Raw genomic sequence first — 19,567 nt, forward strand, 5'->3', positions numbered from 1 at the left:
TCCAAGCTCCGAAATGAGATGGGTAAGGTGGAATACAAAATATAAAATGATATGTCTCAATGCATGTGTTGAAATAAGAAAAATGATAAAGTTAAATTTGTATCTTTTGGCTTGTAGAGAAGTTTATGATATATTAAGTAAAAATAGTAAGTGGAGCAATGTGTATAATAGGTTCTGTTTCACAGAAAACAGGTAAACCTAAAAATCATTCAATTTCTCTTTTTTCTCTGTGTGTGTGTGATGAACAAATTACATAGGTTTGATTATGCTACATAATTTTTGGAAAGATATGTGTTAATCTTTTAATGTGCTTACCTTAGACACAGCAGGGATAGAATACAGAGATGAAATCAATTTTTTCTTTATATAACTTTGCATTGTTTCAGTTGATACAACCAGCTTGTATCATTTTTATAATTTGAAAAACCCCAAATTAAGGAAACCATAGAAAATTACATGAGGCTCAGTTTTACATAGTTTCTAGTTCAGGATTCATTTGTAAATGTTCTAAATTTTATCTAATTATAAAAGTAATCAATATTCATTTTAGGAAAACTGAAAAATATAGAAAATCACACACACTGAGGATAAATATCATTAATAATTCCAAACCCTAAACATGAATACTATGAACACTTTTATATAATCATGTCTGGTCTTTTTTTTTTCTATATGTGTGTATGTGTTTGTGTATTTTTTTTTAAGTCACATACTGTGCCTACCCCACTTTTTAAAAACCTAACAAAAGCAAGTTTTCCCAATAATCAAATATCCTTCTTTAGCAGTTATTTAGTGACCACATTGTATTCTACAAGTGTCATTTAGGATTAGATTCAACTATAACAAAATAACAGTGATTTAAATACAAAAGTAGGGGGAAGCCTAGCTGGCTCAGTCGGGAGAGCATGCAACTCTTGATCTCGAGGTTGTAAGCATGAGCCCCACGTTGGGGGTAGAGATTACTTAAAAATAAAATCTTAAAAAAAAAACACACAAAAGAAGGCAGATCACTGATAGTAGCTGGGCCCCAACAAGTCATGGCTGGCTTCATCATTGCAGGGTCTGGCACAAAATGAAAATGTGGGTTTTCTTGTTTAAAAGTAGGAGAAATCCCATTACAATACTAAAATATAAAGATTCTTCTTCTCTTCTAAAAACTGTCTCTTGTCGTGGTGTTTTCTTACTTCCTATTTAATGTTATTCTAAGTAACAAAATAAAGAAAAATCTAAATTGCTAGTATGAATTTTACCCTTCATCTTTATATTAAGTAATGCCAGTTTTAAATGCAAATATAAAAATATTTCATTTATATGGGCAATCACTAAAATCACATAATTCACGTATCATAACTTGTGCAAGTATTTGTACCCTGTTCTTACCAGGACAGTAACAACGTTACACAAAATTAAATCAACTGTTTTTATTTTACTTCTTGATATACACACCTTCTACCAATACTCTCTACCTTCAGCTTAGTGATGAGTAAGAAACATTGAAAGGAAAAGGAACTGTGAGTTGCCTGTCTTTCCTTTTCCTTCCATGTGGTCATTTCCAGGGTAAGGTGTTGACCACCACAGGAAAGCAACACGAGTCAGAAATGATACAGCAGGGTTCCTTGATTGTCATGTTTCTAGAAATGTCATTGCCTTCTCTCTGCATAGCAAGTTCTAGTTCAAATGGAAAGTGTAGCCTCTTAGGGCTGTCAGAGACCCAGCTGCTAAATCAGTTGTAGATGTAACACACTTTCCTTGAACTCTCTGAGTCTTACTGAACTCCAGCTCATTGTGGAACCACAGGAATTCTGAGCTCTTGAGGCTGTATGCAAACAGAGCAACAAGGAACAGCAAGCTAGCATATTGCATGCACCGTCTTCTCACGCACATACTCTGTTGCTCTATCAGACTTCACTTACAAAACACAACTTCAAAGACAAAATTATTAAGAATTTCGAGATGGCGACAATAAAGCGTTAGGCCAAGCTGGAGACCTCCTAAGCAGGGGTCCTGGTATGACTGCGCAGTTCACGTGCCCATGAAGTGGGCATGTTCCACCAAGTCTGAAAGGACATGAATTCCTTTTATCTTGTTGCTCCTTTAAGCTCCGTGTGGGGCTTCCACCTTCAAGGTCAGTTCATGATCTAAATAGGCTGCTGGAGTTCAACATCAGCAGACAGAAGAGAGGGAGAAGTGCAAAAACCCAACTCTCCAGACTGAATCAGTGCCCTTAAGGGGCCTTCTCAGAAGCCCAGCTCTGCTTGCATCTCATCAGCCAGAGGGCTTAGTCATGGGGCTTTGCTGTAACTCTAAGGGCTGCTGGAAAATGGAGTCTTTTTTTGTTGGGTACTGCCACCCTGAGTGAAATCAGGCTGTTACTAAGAAGTAAAGGTTAATTGGGGCACCTGGGTGGCTCAGGTGGTTAAGCATCTGCCTTCGGCTCAGGTCATGATCCCAGGGTCCTGGGATCGAGCCCCGCATCGAGCCCCGCATCGGGCTCCCTGCTCAGCAGGAAGCCTGCTTCTGCCTCTCCCACTCCCCCTGCTTGTGTTCCCTCTCTTGCTGTGTCTCTCTCTGTCAAACAAATAAATAAAATCTTTGAAAAAAAAAGAAGTAAAGGTTAATTGATAAGGATAGGCAACTAATTGTCCTGCCAAGCCAACATAAAGATGTAATTTATTTCATCAAGGCTTGATATTTATTTATGGGGTTGTTTCTGATTTTTCACCATTAGCAACATCATTTACAAACTTTTAAATTGTATAGTACTCTAAACTTTTAAAAACTTATTCCTAGACAACTGGTATATGTCTTTGGAAGAATCTTTCTGTTTATTAAATCAAACTAAACAATATGTACTTAATTAAATTTGCAATGGTTACAACAGTTAAAAACAACAGTTTTTTTTGTAAAAAAAAATGAACAATTAAACGTTTATGTTGATATTTATTCTGACATAAACACTGCACGGGGCAAGGAATAGCTAGCTAAAGATAAAGACATGTTAAAGTATGTGGCTTTTATGATCCTCTGATCCTGTATAGTACTGTTAACTTATGCATGACTAGATGACAAAAAGCAAAAATGATATAAGCAAGTCCTGAAGATTGCTGATTTTTTTGAAGACAACTTACTTCTATCTGAATCAATCTCCTGTCAATATCAGGATCCATTGGATCATCTTATGCTAATGCTATTTCTAATATTAAATATCAGGATGCTTTCTATAATCTTGTGCTAATGTTATCTAATTTCTAATATTGAGTACCTGGATGCATTGTGTCATCTTGAATTAATGTTATCTACTTGAAGCACACCAGAACACCAGAAATGAGCTATTGCTCATTTTTATATTGGCATTTGCATAGCATATAATCAGGCTGTTCTTTCACTGGTGAACTCATTCTCTCTTCCGTGCTAGTAACTCAAGACTAAAATAACTTGAATGTTCTTAGCTCATTTGTTTTGTCACATCTTTGCCAAGCTTATCAAATTATTTCCAGATGAAATGAAAAAAAGATTTTATTAGCCTCCAAAACATTTTTATTTGAAGTAAATAACTGTGAAAGAATTTACTTACTCTATTTTTTAACCAATTCTTAAAAGACAAGAACTTGTAATTTATTAAACAGAATGGCATCTGCATATTCAGATTCTAATGTGTGAAGTTTTTCTGAATGAATTTGGGTACAATTAGATTTCTTTCAGAAATGGAACCATTAAAATCTGAGTATTATGAGCAAACGATTATTTATAGAGTATAGTTCTACATACTCTAACATTTTGTCCTTCACATATAAGTATCTGGGTACATGCACCATCTGAGTGTATAAAATTAAACTACCCGAACACCTTTAAAAAATTAAAGTAAAACATAAAAATGTCTATAAAAAGAAATTCATTAGAGATTTCAAAATATCCGTAAGTGCTAAATAAGGTTTCCAGAAATCAGTGATTATGCTGAAACGTGTCACAAGGGGAACTGTTAACAAGTGTTACTTTGCCAAAGGTAGGAAGATTGCCAACCTTTAATTGGCTTTAAAGTTGGTGTTCTATCAATGGTGTATTGTAAAAGGTAATAATGCCCACATTTATGATCTAAGTCTGAAATGGGAACTCTAGATTTGACTAACTGTGGCACTATGCACTAGTCCTTCTAATTAAAAATATTCAAATGCCTGACTTTTAAATTTGATCAGGATGTTTATTATCATGTTTTTATTAACAACAACAAAACAAAAGATGTTTGTCCACACTTTACAATACATAATGACCAGTCAACCACCCCACCGCCTTGTTTTGCTATGCATTAACTATTTTGTTCTAATGAAAAATAGCTCTAATGAGAATAGCTCTTTCGAGGCTGCTGGGACGATGGATTCTACTGAATGAAACAAAAATCTGGCATGGCATTATTCTTTGCATTCTATAAGGGAGGATGTCCTCATTAATCAATGCAAATGACAGATCATATTATTTTTAATAAGCAGAGTCAACAATGCTCTGCCCACCATTGGCTTCTGGATTTCTTTTCTTTTCTTTTCTTTTCTTTCTTTCTTTTCTTTTTTTTTTTTTGGCTTCTGGATTTCTGTGAATTCCTTTTTTTTTTTTTAAAGATTTTAGTTTTATTTATTTGACACAGAGAGAGAGACAGAGAAAGCACAAGCAGGGGTAGTGGCAGGCAGAGGCAGAGGGAGAAGCAGGCTCCCCACAGAGAAGGAGGAGCCCGATGTGGGACTCCATCCCAGGACTCCGGGATCATGACCTGAGCTGAAGGCAGTCGCTTAACCAACTGAGCCACCCAGGCGCCCATGGATTTCTGTGAATTCCTGTCCACTGACGCTAGTGCTAGGACAGAACTCTTAAATAACATGAACAAACAAATACAAAGTCAACTTTTGGTCAAACCTTTAAGAGGGGAAACCCCAACAGAAAGATCACTTTCAATATGTGTGAGGCTTCAGAGTGGGAGAAAAATCCAGAGAGGATTTCTGAGGGAACTCTGAGTATTTGGTGTTCAGTATTCAGCTGATTAACCTGGCAGTTTTGTCCTGCTGACTTGAATGGCTTTGTGGATTAGGCATCGTGTCCAGCTTTTCTAACTCTTGCAGGTTACTGATTCATCATACTGCCTTTCTATACCAGCTACTCGGTTTCCACTCTCTGATCCTCCCACTCCGAGTGACAGCACACACTGCATATTTTAGCTCATTGGCCATAAGAAATCAGCAAGGCGCATGCAGTGACCGTAGTAGCTACAAGGCCCCTGTGGCAGACGCTGTTGGCTGCCTTCCCAAGGTCAAACCTCGTCTTCCATCTTCCTTACTGGCAGGGCTGCCTCTCACAGTAGAGGCGGACAATGCCAAGTACATGCATTCTCAGCCTCTCTTGTGACCTTAGTCTTGGACTGTGATATAAGGGCAAGTCTGCTGGGAATTTCTGGGAAAGGAAAGAAAGAAGAGTGTCTCCCCACATCCCACCCTAGCCTTTCTGGTTTTGATGTGATTGTGTAGAAGGGGTGATGCTTGGAGTCCAGGAGGCCATCTTGTGACAATGATCAAGAAATTGCAGAAAAGCCAGCTTTGAGCTCTCTGGACTTCTGTTGTATGATAAAAATAAGCTATTTTTAAAGCCACTATAATTTTTTTAAAAGATTTTGTTTATCCATTTGACAGAGAGAATGAGCAAGAAAGTACAAGCAGGGAGAGGGGCAAAGGGAGAGGGACAAGCAGGCTCCCCACTGAGCTGGGAGCTGGTCTCAGGGCTTGATACCAAGACCCTGGAATCACGACCTGAAGCTGAAGGCAGATGCCTAGCCCACTGAGCCACCCAGGCAGCCCAAGACACTTTAATTTTTATTTATTATTTTACTTCCACCCAAAAGCAGCATTATTAATATTCACTCTTTTTTTTTTTTAAAGATTTTATTTATTTGTCAGAGAGAGAGAGAGAGAGAGAGAAAGCACAAGCAGGGGGAGCGGCAGGTAGAGGGAGAAGCAGGCTTCCTGCTGAGCAAGGAGCCTCATGCAGAACTCGATCCCAGGACCCTGAGATCATGACCTGAGCCGAAGGCAGGCGCTTAACCAACTGAGCCACCCAGGCATCCCTATTCACTCTTTTTTTAAAAATTTTTATTTTATTTTGTTTTTAAGTAAATCCTATACCCAACATGGGGCTTGAACTCATGACCTTGAGATCAAGAGTTGCAGGTTCCACCAATGGAGCCAGCCAGGCGCCCCTAATATTTATTCTTAATATCAGTATAGTTTGCCAACACAAACAGATTCTATGATGATTTGAGTTGCCTTTCAGACAGTTCATAGTATCGATCTTGTTATTCCTCAATCCAATTTCTTTGATGTTATAGAAAAGCAGTCTTCAGGGGCACCTGGGTGGCTCAGTCGGTTGGTTAAGCGTCTGCCTTCAGCTCAGGTCATGATCCCAGGGTCCTGGGATCGAGCCCTGCATTGGGCTCCCTGCTCACTGGGGAGTGTGCTTCTCCCTCTCCTTCTAACCCTCTCTCTGCTCATGCTCTCTCTCTCAAATAAATAAATAAAATCTTTTTAAAATTTTTAAAAAAGAAAAGAAAAGCAGTCTTCAGCCAAAGGTACACAAGCCATTTATGGAGTTTTAAGTAAAATCTGAGTAGAACAATGATCTGTGAAATAATTGCTTATCCTTCATGCCAAACTTCACCCACCCCAACACTAATTCAATTTTTGTCTTTAATGCTTCTGTAAACATAAGGCAGAATGCCTGTGACCCTCAAAATGTTTCTCAGAATATATATATATTTTTATCATTGTGGATAAATGGTTTGTGGAATATAAAATGTAAAAGACGAGGATCATAGCTATTAAGAGCTAAAAGTAGTGATAAAAATTAAAAAAGGAAAACAAAATTGATTTTCATATAATCAGAAACTATAATAAAAATAGAGGTATTTAAACCTGGAGTTTTGTGTTCATCTTAGGAATGTTAGCAAAAGAAATCTTTCGCATCTATTCTCAGCTAGGAAACTTGGCAAAAACGTACTGTGCCCTGTAAGCATCATGATTATTTGTTTAGTCAGAAGAATAAAATATGGAATGGATATTAAATGTGTTTGGGAATTGGCTTAGGGTCAGAGCTATCTGTCCTGAGGTCATCACTGAATTTGGAGCTCAAATATAAAATCTTGGCTAAATCATTCATCTTGTAGTCTCTCCCATCAAAGCCTGTTCTTTAATATGGAGTCAATATTATTATTATTATTTAAGTAAACTCTCCCCCCAACGTGGGACTGGAATTCACAACCCCAAGGTCAAGAGTCACATGCTCTCCTCACTGAGCCACAGACACTCTGGAGTAAATATTTTTGACAGCACCTGAATCTCCCTGTGAGCTTGGAAAATTTGAGTTAATTCCAAGCAGTCTATGAGCGTTTATCACTAAGGATTAAGCTCAGCTGTTGGCAGCAGAAACTCAAGTACAGTGGCTTGTCTATTATCTCTTATATTGTCTATTATCTCTTGTAAAATACTTCCAAAGTGTACAAACTCCCCATGACAATAAAAATAGAGTTGGAGCTAGGATAGATTTTCCTCTAGGGAGCAAGAACATAAAATTTGTAGTCTATCTAAGACCTGTATTTGGTAATACCTCTTCTACTTACTCATTACATGGCCTCAGGCAAGCTGCTCTCTGAGCCCTAATTTTCTCTTGAATAAATGGAAAGAATAAAATGTGCTCGGCAAGATTATTGTAAAGATTAAATGAGATAATAAGTGGGGCTTTTTTATAATATATCTTCTGGAAAATGATTTTAAAAGAGGAGTCCAAGGCTAAAGCTGTACTTAGTTTCTCAGGACCAGCAGACTTCATGTTGAGAGCAAAAGCTAATTGGTTCCATGGATCTCAAAATTATCTCCAATGGGCTGTTGACTAGTCAGTACCAGGTGCTCTTGTTTCTTTCTAGGAGGCCCCAAAGCCTTTTCTGCCATAGTGGTGAAGTTCTCCATGATGGTTAATTTTATGTCAACTTGACTAGGCCATGGTGCTCAGATATGTAATCAAACATTTTTCTGGATGTTTCTATGAGGCTGTTTTTGGATGAGATTAACATTTAAATTGGTAGATTTTGCATAAAGAGACTGCTTTCCATTATGCAGGTGGGCCTCATTCAATCAGCTGAAGGTCTGAATAGAACAAAAGACTAAACTCCTCCAAGCAAGAGGGAATTCTGGCAGGAGATGGCCTTTGGATTTGAACTGCAACATTGACTCTTTTCTGGACAATCAGCTTGATGATCTTTGGACTTGAACTGCAGATTTTGAATTTGCCAGTCTCCATAATTGCTTGAGCCTTGGACTCCTTAAGATAAATTCCTTAAGATAAATCTCTTTCTCTCTCTGTCATATATATATGTCATACATACATATTGTATATATATGTCATACATATATGTCATACATATATACATACATCCTATTGGTTCTGTTTTTCTGTAGAAGACTGATTAATATATTCTCTTACAGAAAAACTATGGATTAATTTCTCTGTAGTCTCTTCCAGTCTAGTTTCACCATTGGTAAAAAGCGCCCCTCTTGAGGACTTCCACTCGTGCGTGAGGTGAGCGGAGCTGGAGTCGAGACCCGAGGCCGAACTCAGGATCTGACAAGATGACCGGGCTGCCCCGCGGGATTATCAAGGAAACCCAGCGTTTGCTGGCAGAACCAGTTCCTGGCATTAAAGCAGAACCAGATGAGAGCAACACCCGTTATTTTCATGTGGTCATTGCTGGCCCCCAGGATTCCTCCTTTGAGGGAGGGACTTTTAAGCTTGAACTATTCCTACTAGAAGAATACCCGATGGCAGCCCCTAAAGTACGTTTCATGACCAAAATTTATCATCCTAATGTAGACAAGTTGGGAAGAATATGTTTAGATATTTTTGAAAGATAAGTGGTCCCCAGCACTGCAGATCCACACAGTTCTGCTATCGATCCAGGCTTTGTTAAGTGCTCTCAATCCAGATGATCCATTAGCAAATGATGTAGCGGAGCAGTGGAAGACGAACGAAGCCCAAGCCATAGAAACAACTAGAGCATGGACTAGGCTATATGCCATGAATAATATTTAAAATCGATCTGATCATCAAGTTCTCCTGTTCTCCTGTTCTGCCAAGACTTCTTCCTTTTTTGTTTGCATTTAATGGACACAGTCTTAGAAACATTACAGAATAAATGCCCAGACATCTTCAGTCCTTTGGTGATTAAATGCACATTAGCAAACCTAAAAAAAAAAAAATTAAAAAAAGCACCCCTCTTGAGATATATCATTAAAACATTACTGTATATGATATCACAAGATAATGACTCAGTACCAAGAATATTGGTTACAATATTATTACTCCATTAGGATGGTTAAGTGGGGAAAGAATAAACTGGTATTTATTTATTTATCTTTAAATGGAGAGATGTAATTTTCTTTTTCTTTTTTAAAATTTTATTTATTTATTTGAGAGAGAGAGAGCATGAGCATGAGTGGGGGGAGGGGCAGAGGGAGAGGGAGAGAGAAGCAGACTCCCCACTGAGCAGGGAGCCCAATGCAGGGCTCAATCCCAGAACCCTGGGATCATGACCTGAGCTGAAGGCAGACACTTAACCAACTGAGCCACCCAGGTGCCTCAAGAATGAACTTTTAGCTAGGTATAAATATGCCTTGCCTATTCCAGCCTTGTTTAGGACAGACAATGCCTTCACACATAAGGTAGGGGCTATATAAGTAAAGTATTATATTGACTATATGTTTTATTCATATTACTTTTCAATATTGAGCTGGTAATTTCCTGGAATGCTTATTAACGTGCATGTTAACTGCATTTCTAAAAGTTTTTTGCAGATTTTAAAATACAATTTATTGCAAATATAGTCTATAACCACAAATACTACTTTCCAACTGTGAATGCATCAATTCATTCCTTGATACTTTTTTATCACACATCTTAGAACTGTATTCTCAGTGGCTGGAAAAACTTCAAGTTGGTGCTAATACAAAGTTATTGAGCATGAATGTGATTTTCCTATTATAAAATATTAAATTATACATGTAACGATGACCCATTTACACAGGCAAACTAGAGTTTTCTGTGGAAAACAGGAAGAAGTGGTATCTTCATTTATTATTTTTCTACTGTTGAATAAGTATTTTATGACTATATGCAGGTCTTTGGATTATGAAGTAATAATTAATTTTCCACTAAAGATAATAGATGGCTGTTGTGCATTTAGGTGTTTTTGGTCACTTAAAGCTTACTGCTTTATTTTTAGCTTTTGCATTCTAAACAGTTGAATTAGTTTTATGAATTATCTCATTAATCTTCACAACACTGCCCTGAGCAATACTGAGAATCAGTCATGATCTTTGGGGAACAAAGGTTAATGTAACATATATTTATATTTGTTAATATAAGTATTTGTATATTATATGTAAAATACACACCTGCTCTGAGTATACTTAATTCTTCACATTTTTACTTTGACATAGGTTAAGTAACAAAGCCAAGTAAATGAATGTCTTTTATTCCTTTTTGCCATTGGTATCTCATATATAAAACTTAGTGTTTATGAAACTCTACGGACATTGATGATTAAATTTATATGAAACAAAAAATAGTACCATATTTTCCCTATATATGTAAATGCATGGAAAAAATCTGAAAGGATCCATGCTTGATTAAAGATTTTATTTATTTATTTGAGAGAGAGAGAATGAGAGATAGAAAGCACGAGAGGGAAGAGGGTCAGAGGGAGAAGCAGACTCCCTGCCGAGCAGGGAGCCCGATGTGGGACTCGATCCCCGGACTCAAGGATCATGACCTGAGCCTAAGGTAGTCGCTTAACCAACTGAGCCACCCAGGCGCCCAGGTTGCATGCTTGATTGGTAACACAAATACCTCTGAGGAAGTAGGGCTGGAATCAGGATGGAGATAGTGTTCCTTTTTTTTTTTTTTAAGATTTTATTTATTTATTTGACAGGGAGAGACACAGAGAGAAAGGGAACACAAGAAGGGGGAGTGGGAGAGGGAGAAGCAGGCTTCCCGCGGAGCAGGGAGCCCAATGCAGGGCTCGATCCCAGGATCCTGGGATCATGACCTGAGCCGAAGACAGACGCTTAACGACTGAGCCACCCAGGCAACCCGGAAATAGTGTTCTAAGAGGATTTTAGCTTTATTTTAGTATGTATGTTATTTACTATTTTAATAGTTAAAATAATTTTTAAAAATGGAAAAAAATTTTTTTTCTTAAAGCTTTTATTTATTTGACGGAGAGACAGCTAGAGAGGGAACACAAGCAGGTGGAGTGGCAGAGGGAGAAGCAGGCTCCCGGTTGAGCCCTGGGACCACGACCCAAGCCGAAGGCAGACGCCCAACGACTGAGCCACCCAGGCGCCCCTGGAAAAAATTTTTAGGTAGGCTTCATGCCCAGCCTGGAGCCCAAAGCAGGGCTTGAACTCACAACCTTGAGATCAAGACCTGAGCTGAGATCAAGAGTCAGATGCTTAACTGAGTGAGCCACCCAGGTGCCCCCAAAATGAAAATTTTTAAGGTTTTTTCCTCTTTGCAAAATAGAATCGCTAACAGTTTGTCATGCCCTTCACCTGTGTCCCTGTAATCCTACATCTCTACTTATGACCTGGCCATCCAGTATGTGATTATGTAGACTCTTTCCATCACAAGGGAATGGGCATTATAGAGAGGGGGGTGGCAGAGGGACGGGAGGCTCCCCCATACATAGATATTGGTCCAGAAAGAATACTTAACACACATATCTCTTAAGGCTCTGTTGGCAGTTTTGTTGAGAATAATCTGTGTTTAAGTAACAATTATTTGTTCAATGTCTATTCGGTGCCAGAACCAGGGTAGACACTGGACATACAAAGATGTATAAAAGTGATCTTGCCCCAGGGTACCTTGGTGGTTCAGTCGGTTGAACATCCAACTCTTGATTTTGGCTCAGGTCATGATCTCAGGATGGTGAGATCCAGCCCCACATTGAGCTCACCTGAGCGTGGAGCCTGCTTAAGATTCTTTTTTGCACTCTGCCCTTCCCTCCCCGACCCTGCTTGTACGTGTGCGCGCGTGCACTCTCTCTCTCTCAAAAAAAAAGTCATCTTACCCCTAGGGACAAGTGGAGAGATTGGGCAGACATACATAAAAGAATACAAATACAGTACATATATAGTGAGAGAAAAAAGCTAATGAAAGTCTGAGCCTAGTGCATGGGGAACTTAATGTGCCAAAAGCATAAAAGTAGGGGGAAAAAAAGCATAAAGGTAGAAAAGGGCAAGATAGAACAGGTGGACATAAGATAAGGAGATGGTCATAAAATATATAAAATTTTATCAAGTGCAGGTGCCTGGATGGCTCAGTCAGTTAAGTGTCTGCTTCGGCTCAGCTCATGATCTCAGCAGGGAGCCTGCTTCTCCCGCTCCCTCTGCGGCTCCTCCTGCTTATGTGCACTCTCTCTCTCTCTCTCTCTCTCAAATAAATAAAATCTTAAAAAAACAAGAGAGAGAGAGGCTTAACTAACTGAGTCACCCAGGTGCCCTTCTATGAACAACTTTGAAAGAGGTCATATGCTTTTTCAGGATATGTCCATTTTTGTGTGTATGTGGACAGTTTTAATCACTATCTGAGGTGAAACTGTAGCATCTGTAATTTCTGCTCATTATTTCTGCCTTGGGCACTATACAGCATATATCTTGTCCTTCATATGAAAGGCCTGTGTGGTTTATTTTATTTATTTATTTATTTATTTAGAGAGCACAAGCAGGGGGAGGGGGAGAGGGAGAGAGAGGATCTCCAACAGAATACCCTCTGAGTGCGGAGCCCAATGTGGGGCTTGATCTCACACCCTGAGATAATGACCTGAGCCGAAATCAAGAGTTGGACGTTCAACAGATTGAACTACCCAGGCGTCCCATGTTTTTGAAGAAAGTAATCAATATTATCATCTTACCAAAGTGTTCCTTATTCCTAACTAAAGTCCATTTAAAAAATTCCTTTCCAGGGGTGCCTGGGTGGCTCAATTGGTTAAGTGTCTGTCTTCAGCTCAGGTCATGATCCCGGGGTCCTAGCATCAAGCCCTGTGTAGGCTTCTTCCCCTCCCACTGCCCCTCCCCTCCTCTTGTTCTCTCTCAAATAAATAAATAAAATCTTTAAAAAATTCCTTTCCATTTTTATTCTGGTATTTTGTACATATAGAAATATTATATACATAGAGGAATAAATTATAAGCATGCATATAAATTTTTGACTTCTTATAGTTTTGATATTAATAGATATTTTAATAGCTAATAAACATTTTACTTTAGAATAGTTTTTTTTTTTTAAAGATTTTATTTATTTGACAGGGAGAGACAGCGAGAGAGGGAACACAAGCAGGGGGAGCGGTAGAGGGAGAAGCAGGCTTCCCGCGGAGCAGGGAGACGGATGCGGGGCTCGATCCCAGGACCCTGGGACCATGACCTGAAGCGAAGGCAGACGCTTAATGACTGAGCCACCCAGGTGCCCTAGAATAGTTTTTGATTGATAAGAAAGTTAAAATAACATTAACCCCCACCTCGTTTCTCCTATTGTTAACATTACTACTGTACATTTGTCATAGCTAGTGAGCAATATTATTAACTAAAGTCCATACTTTACTCATTTTTTTTAATTTTTATTGAATGTCTAAAAATCCATTTCTTGGCGCCTGGGTGGCTCAGTGTTAAGCATCCGCCTTCAGCTCAGGTCATGATCCCAGGGTCCTGGGACCGAGTCCGGCATCGGGCTCCCTGCTCAGTGGGGAGCCTGCTTCTCCCTCTCCCTCTGCCTGCCACCTCCCTCTTGTGCTTTCTTTCTCTCTCTGACAAATAAATAAATAAAATCTTAAAAAAAAATAAAAATAAAAATCCATTTTTCACATGCCAGTTTTCTAATCCTGGTCAAAGTCCTCTTTAAGCTTTTTTGCTCAGGCCAGTGGCGCCAGCAGGATGGGCCAGTGTCGTGGTCTCTGTACTGCCGGGAAGCTCCACAGCCACCGATGAGATCAGAAGTGGCATGATAAACTGTACAAGAAAGCCCATTTGGGCACAGCCCTGAAGGCTACCCCTTTTGGAGGCCCTTCCCATGCAAAAGGAATTGTGCTGGAAAAAGTAAGAGTTGAAGCCAAGCAGCCGAATTCTGCCATTAGGAAGTGTGTCAGGGTCCAGCTGATCAAGAATGGTAAAAAAATCACAGCCTTTGTACCCAGTGATGGGTGTTTGAATTTTATTGAGGAAAATGATGAGGTTCTGGTTGCTGGATTTGGTCGCAAAGGTCATGTTGTCAGTGACATTCCTGGAGTTCATTTTAAGGTTGTTCAAGTAGCCAATGTCTCTCTTTTGGCCTTATACAAAGGCAAGAAGGAAAGACCAAGATCGTAAGTTTTGATGGTGAAAACATGACAATAATAAATTTTCATAAGCCAAAAAAAAAAAATAGTCCTCTTTAAATGCCCAGAAATAAATATGATTCTCCATATAGGTCAGCTAGGGCAGATCTCTGCTCAGAAACTGGATGGTGAAGAAAATTAAGAGAGGCTGGGCAATCTCAGGGACTGATGTGAGGTCCACACCCAAGAGACTATCTCCGAAAAGCTATCCACTTCTCATCAATTCATTTAATCCTCCCAACAATCTAGGATGCAGGTGCTATCATTATCTCTATCTTTAAGAGGCTCAAAGAGATTCACTTATCTTCCCAGGGTCACAAACCTCCAGTCCGGGTGTGTCTGACTCAGAAACACAGCTTTGCCTCCCACTTGTATATTTCAAAGACAGTATGCCACGTCTGCTATCCATGAGGTGCTCTTTGTTCAGACAAGATGGCAACACAAGAGCTATGTAGCTGTCTTCTGAATGTGGATTCACTTATTTAACAAACATTTTTTAAAAACCAAAAACCAAAAAACAAACATTTTTACCTCTTACTATGGAGCAGAAATGGCTGCATTTTGCAGGAGGGACTTTGGATGGAAACAAACACTAGGGGCACAGGGCCCCAGATGCTAAATATGAGTGTGAAATGTAGACATATTAGTAGTCAAATTCTTTACCTTCATTGACAGGCTTCCAAAAACAATAAATATAGGGAAATTTTGTTTAATCATGTGATTGGAGTTGGCAATAAAGCTGGTCCCTAATTAGAAAATCAATAGTATCCAGGTCCATAAATGTGCTATTTGTACTTCTATCTAAGGTGAGTAGCACATTTATCAGGGTTCAGAGATAAACACATGACTCTTATGAACCTTACTGTTAACAACCACTGGTTTACTGACTAGGTTCCATGTGAATAAGAGATTAGTAAAGGAAAGTCCTTTTTTAATCTTTGGATATAAATTGTCCACTTGATTGGTCAGATAATGTAATTGTAACATGGTAAACATGTAATGATGTTTAGTCATCACATGTAGTGATGACATCAGCCACCATTTACTGTGTCTTCAGTGCCTGACATTCATTTTTTCATTTAATCTTGAAAGGTTCTGTTAGGGAGATGCCCTAATCACAATTCCACAAAGAGTAAACCGAAGCTTAGAAAGATTAAGCACTTAATGTCAGTAATTTTGTTCTGAGCCAAGGTTTCAGCCTGGGTCTGTTTGATGCCTGCATGGGGATGGGAAGGGTGTTGGTCTCTTGCTTAAACATGAGCCATGTGAATCGGGGAAAATATGATGATGAGTAGTTGACCTTGAGGTTCACCCTCTAGATTTTAGAAATGAAGATGACCTTCAGAGGTGAAACAGAAATGTCCAGCTAGTCCTGGGATGTAATAATGTGCCATGGTCTTAAGGTTCTTTGGTCCAGATGCCAGGCTAGAACTGTAAATAAAAAAGCTAAGCTTCTCCTATATGTGGATTAATGAGTTTTATAAGATTTATCCCCATAAGCCTATAGTATAGTTTGTTCAAATCAATAGGGCAATCTGTTGGATATATCCAGGTATGAAGAAATAAACTTTACCTACCCATGAGTGTAGAAAGAACGTGAGAACGAATAGGGAGATGGAGACATAATATAGAGGGAGGAGAAGGAAGACAATGTGGGGTGGTTTTTGAAACCATCCAGCTTTGTCTTCCTACATTGAATAAGATGATAATAGCAAACATTTTTTTTTAATTGAAGTATAGTTGATACACAATGTTACAGTTTCAGGTGTATGACATAGTGATGTCAACCAGTCTACACATGATGCTATGCTCACCACAAGTGTAGCTACCATCTGTCGCCATACAATGCTACTACAATTTCATTCACTATAGTCCCTACGCTGGCAAACATTTTTTGAGTACTTACCATATACAAGCATTTGTGTGAGCACTTTGCAACTCTATCAGGTAGGTGCTATGTAGATGAGAAAAAATAAGATTCAGAGAGGTGAGGTACTCTCATAAAGCCAGTTAGGTCTGTCTGACTCAAAAGCTTAGAAAGTGTGGTATTTCTTAATCTATGTATGTATCACCCATTGTTCAGACAAAAGTCTTTCAAACCCTCCTCTAAGAAGGCTTTGGAAACAAAGAAAGGTGTGGAGAGAAGGTTTGTGGAAGATGTGACATAGGGTTTCTCTCTACTGGACAGGACTCTTGGAGAGAGCATGGGACAGAACAGTTGAGAGCTTGGCACTGTTTAGCTATTGCAGCTATTGATAGCTTGACCAAACTTACGAACTTTGTGTTTTCTTTGCTTGTGTTTCTTTGTCTTCAGTTTCTTTTGGAAAATTCCAGCCCGCTTTGCTGTGCTGAGAGAAACAATGCTCTTTTGTTCATGCTTGAGCCAGAGCGCCAAGAACAGCAATTTCTCTGTCAGGGTTGCAGGAAAGGATGGAATGGGATGGAGGGTAGTAAGGGGGTTAACCATGGATATTGAAGTGAGGGAACCTGAAAGGGAGACCACATGTACATACACTTCCAGGTCCTTTTCTCCTCTTCGGATTGTGGCAAAGGCAAAGGCAGTGAAAAGGGGCAAATACCTTGTTACTTAATTTGTGCTGTGTTGTCTCTTGACTATAGATGCTCTCTGTGAAACAGGCATCCAGTGGAATATATGTAGAGGTTCTTTGGGGGACCCTATAGTAGGGGTCTCCACTGTTTGTTCTTCTGATTTGGGATAAACCAGATTGATGTATTTTCAAGTCCATCAACTCCTTCTCTCCCCCATATAACCCTCCTAACCCCCTTGATGTTGCTCTTGCCCCAGAGGCAGCTCTCTTGAGTGGGGTACCCACAAGACAGCTCCAGCCTGCCTAACTTTGTCATTGTACACTCGACCAGAGAAATGCCCACATCCTTGCCTTACCTGTTTAGAATCTGACTAATTAAAAAAACAACAGCACTTCAATGGGCCCATTCATGTTTTATCAGCTAACCCCCAACAGTGCCATCTGAGTACGTCAACCATTCTTTAGCAAAGGAGCAGGCTGCTCTTCAAATGTCCTCTGTCTCCTCCTTGTCATCAGTCCCCAATTCCTTTTCCCTCTATTCAGATAGGCTTAGTAGGTAGATAAGCAATTCCAGGGCATGATCATAACTTCAGCTGGAAAAAGTCTCTCTTCTTGCAGGCATTTCCCAAATGTATGAATCTACTGGTGGTTCTCTTAGTGTCCTCACTTGGTCTGGGGCGGGGGGGATGGGAAAGGAAAAAGCAGGGGCAAAAAAAAACAATGGTGGAGGGAGGGAACTCACAGTCCTGGTATTTCTTCCAGAATTTTGGGTTTTATATGTAAGCTGCTGGTGTTAGGAGTGACAGCTGGAGTAGCAAATCTAGCTTTGCTTTTAGCAAGATTTGAGAGCACATACCTGAAGGCTTTCTTCAGAAATTGGGAAGTACAAACACCCATTTTCCTCAGTTTCTCAATGTATTCACATTTGGGGCCATCAGAAACAACAAGAAAAACCTTATTCAGCAATCAGAGGCAACAGGAAGACTCTTACTCAACATTCCATATGTGCGTTAATACAACAGTGAAGATGCAGACATGTGCTCATCTGAATCATAGGCCTGATGTGAGCGTACAATGGAGTAGTGAAAGGACTAACAGCTCTAGCCCACTTTAGCTAGAAAACTGGTGGGAGCCATTGTAGTTTGACAATCTCTAAGTTGAAAACTGTAGGGCTGGCTATGTTCTAGAATTCAGAAGTTTGAGGATATTAAAATGGTAATTGTATATATTGTGCAGTATTTCCAGGGGGTCTGGAGCAAAACCCCCTCATCAAATACCTTAATATTTCTTTTTTCCTTTTTTTTAAGATCTATTTATTTGAGAGAGAGAGCGCATGCATGAGCGGGGGAAAGGGGCAGAGGGAGAGGGAGAGAGAGAATCCTCAAGCAGATTCCATGTTCGGCACAGAGCCTGACATGGGGCTTGATCCTAGGACCCTGAGATCATGACCCGAGCCAAAACCAAGAGTCAGGATGCTCAAACGGCTGAGCCACCCAGGCACCCCTTAATATTTGTGCTGTAAAACATAAATAGTCATAGTAACTGGTTTAAATAAAGACTTTAAGTCGCCTAATGTCAGTTCAAATGATGATCTGTCGCTAAATGAATTCAGAGTAGTACATGGTTTTGACATCAACTGAGTTTTGAACAAATTGTCAGCTTCCAGAGTTCCTTAGATTTCAGTTTTAGGGGCGCCTGGGTGGCTCAGTCATTAAGCGTCTGCCTTCGGCTCAGGTCATGATCCCAGTGTCCTGGGATCAAGTCCCACATTGGGCTCCCTGCTCAGCGGGAAGCCTGCTTCTCCCTCTGCCTGCCACTTCCCCTGCTTATGGTCTCTCTCTCACTGTGTCTCTCTCTGTCAAATAAATAAAATCTTTAAATAAAAAAAAAGATTTCAGTTTTACATATAAGATTGTGGGCTTGAATTAATAATACCAGGTCATTGTCCTAGGAACTGAAAACCAACAAACTAAACCACTGGACTATAGCTTATCCTTGCTGTTAATTCCCAACAATGCTTCATTAATCTGGCCCTTTACAAAAGAAACTGTGTTCATTTGACCCATTCATGTTTTACTGAGCTAGTCTAAAACAATGCCCTTTCCAAGTGCATCAGCTGTTCTGCCACTCTGGCAAAAGTACTTGGTGTCTAGCAGACAGGCCTGTTCGATGACTATAATGGTGCAGAGATTTACTAAATGGTGCCCTGCTGGTTAACAAGCATTCATACAACTCTGAAACATGCCTAATTATTGTTAGGGAGTGTCAGGTACAAGGCTGAGTTCATTGGGAATTTTACCCACCTTAAAGAGTATAGAGTACACCTCTTAGTTACTAGTCCCTTTAAAGAATTACATTCTGGCTACTGTCTGTTGGTAATAAATGCTTGGACCTTGGCCAAGCTCCAGACAATCAAGGATTCCTTCTACTTTTGAATGCCTGGGTTTTTTTAAGTTCTTAAAAAAGGTAAAATAAAAACTATTAATCTACAGAGTCCCCAGATTACTCAAATTTATTGTTAACTTAAGATATTTACTACCAATTAATTGACTCATTTAAAATTAATACA

The 19,567-nt window shown here is 39.5% G+C and overlaps 2 pseudogenes; both read left to right on the top strand.

Annotated features, from left to right (window-relative positions):
• Positions 1–8,654: 8,654 nt before the first annotated feature.
• LOC114221217 (ubiquitin-conjugating enzyme E2 N pseudogene) lies at positions 8,655–9,209 on the top strand (annotated as a pseudogene).
• Positions 9,210–14,009: 4,800 nt separating this feature from the next.
• LOC114221219 (small ribosomal subunit protein uS12 pseudogene) lies at positions 14,010–14,441 on the top strand (annotated as a pseudogene).
• The last annotated feature ends 5,126 nt before the right edge of the window (positions 14,442–19,567 follow it).

The sequence above is a fragment of the Eumetopias jubatus genome, unplaced genomic scaffold (genome assembly GCF_037043125.1).
Source record: "Eumetopias jubatus isolate StellerSeaLion01/CBP00866 unplaced genomic scaffold, mEumJub1_p1.0 scaffold_14, whole genome shotgun sequence".
Taxonomy (NCBI): domain Eukaryota; kingdom Metazoa; phylum Chordata; class Mammalia; order Carnivora; family Otariidae; genus Eumetopias; species Eumetopias jubatus.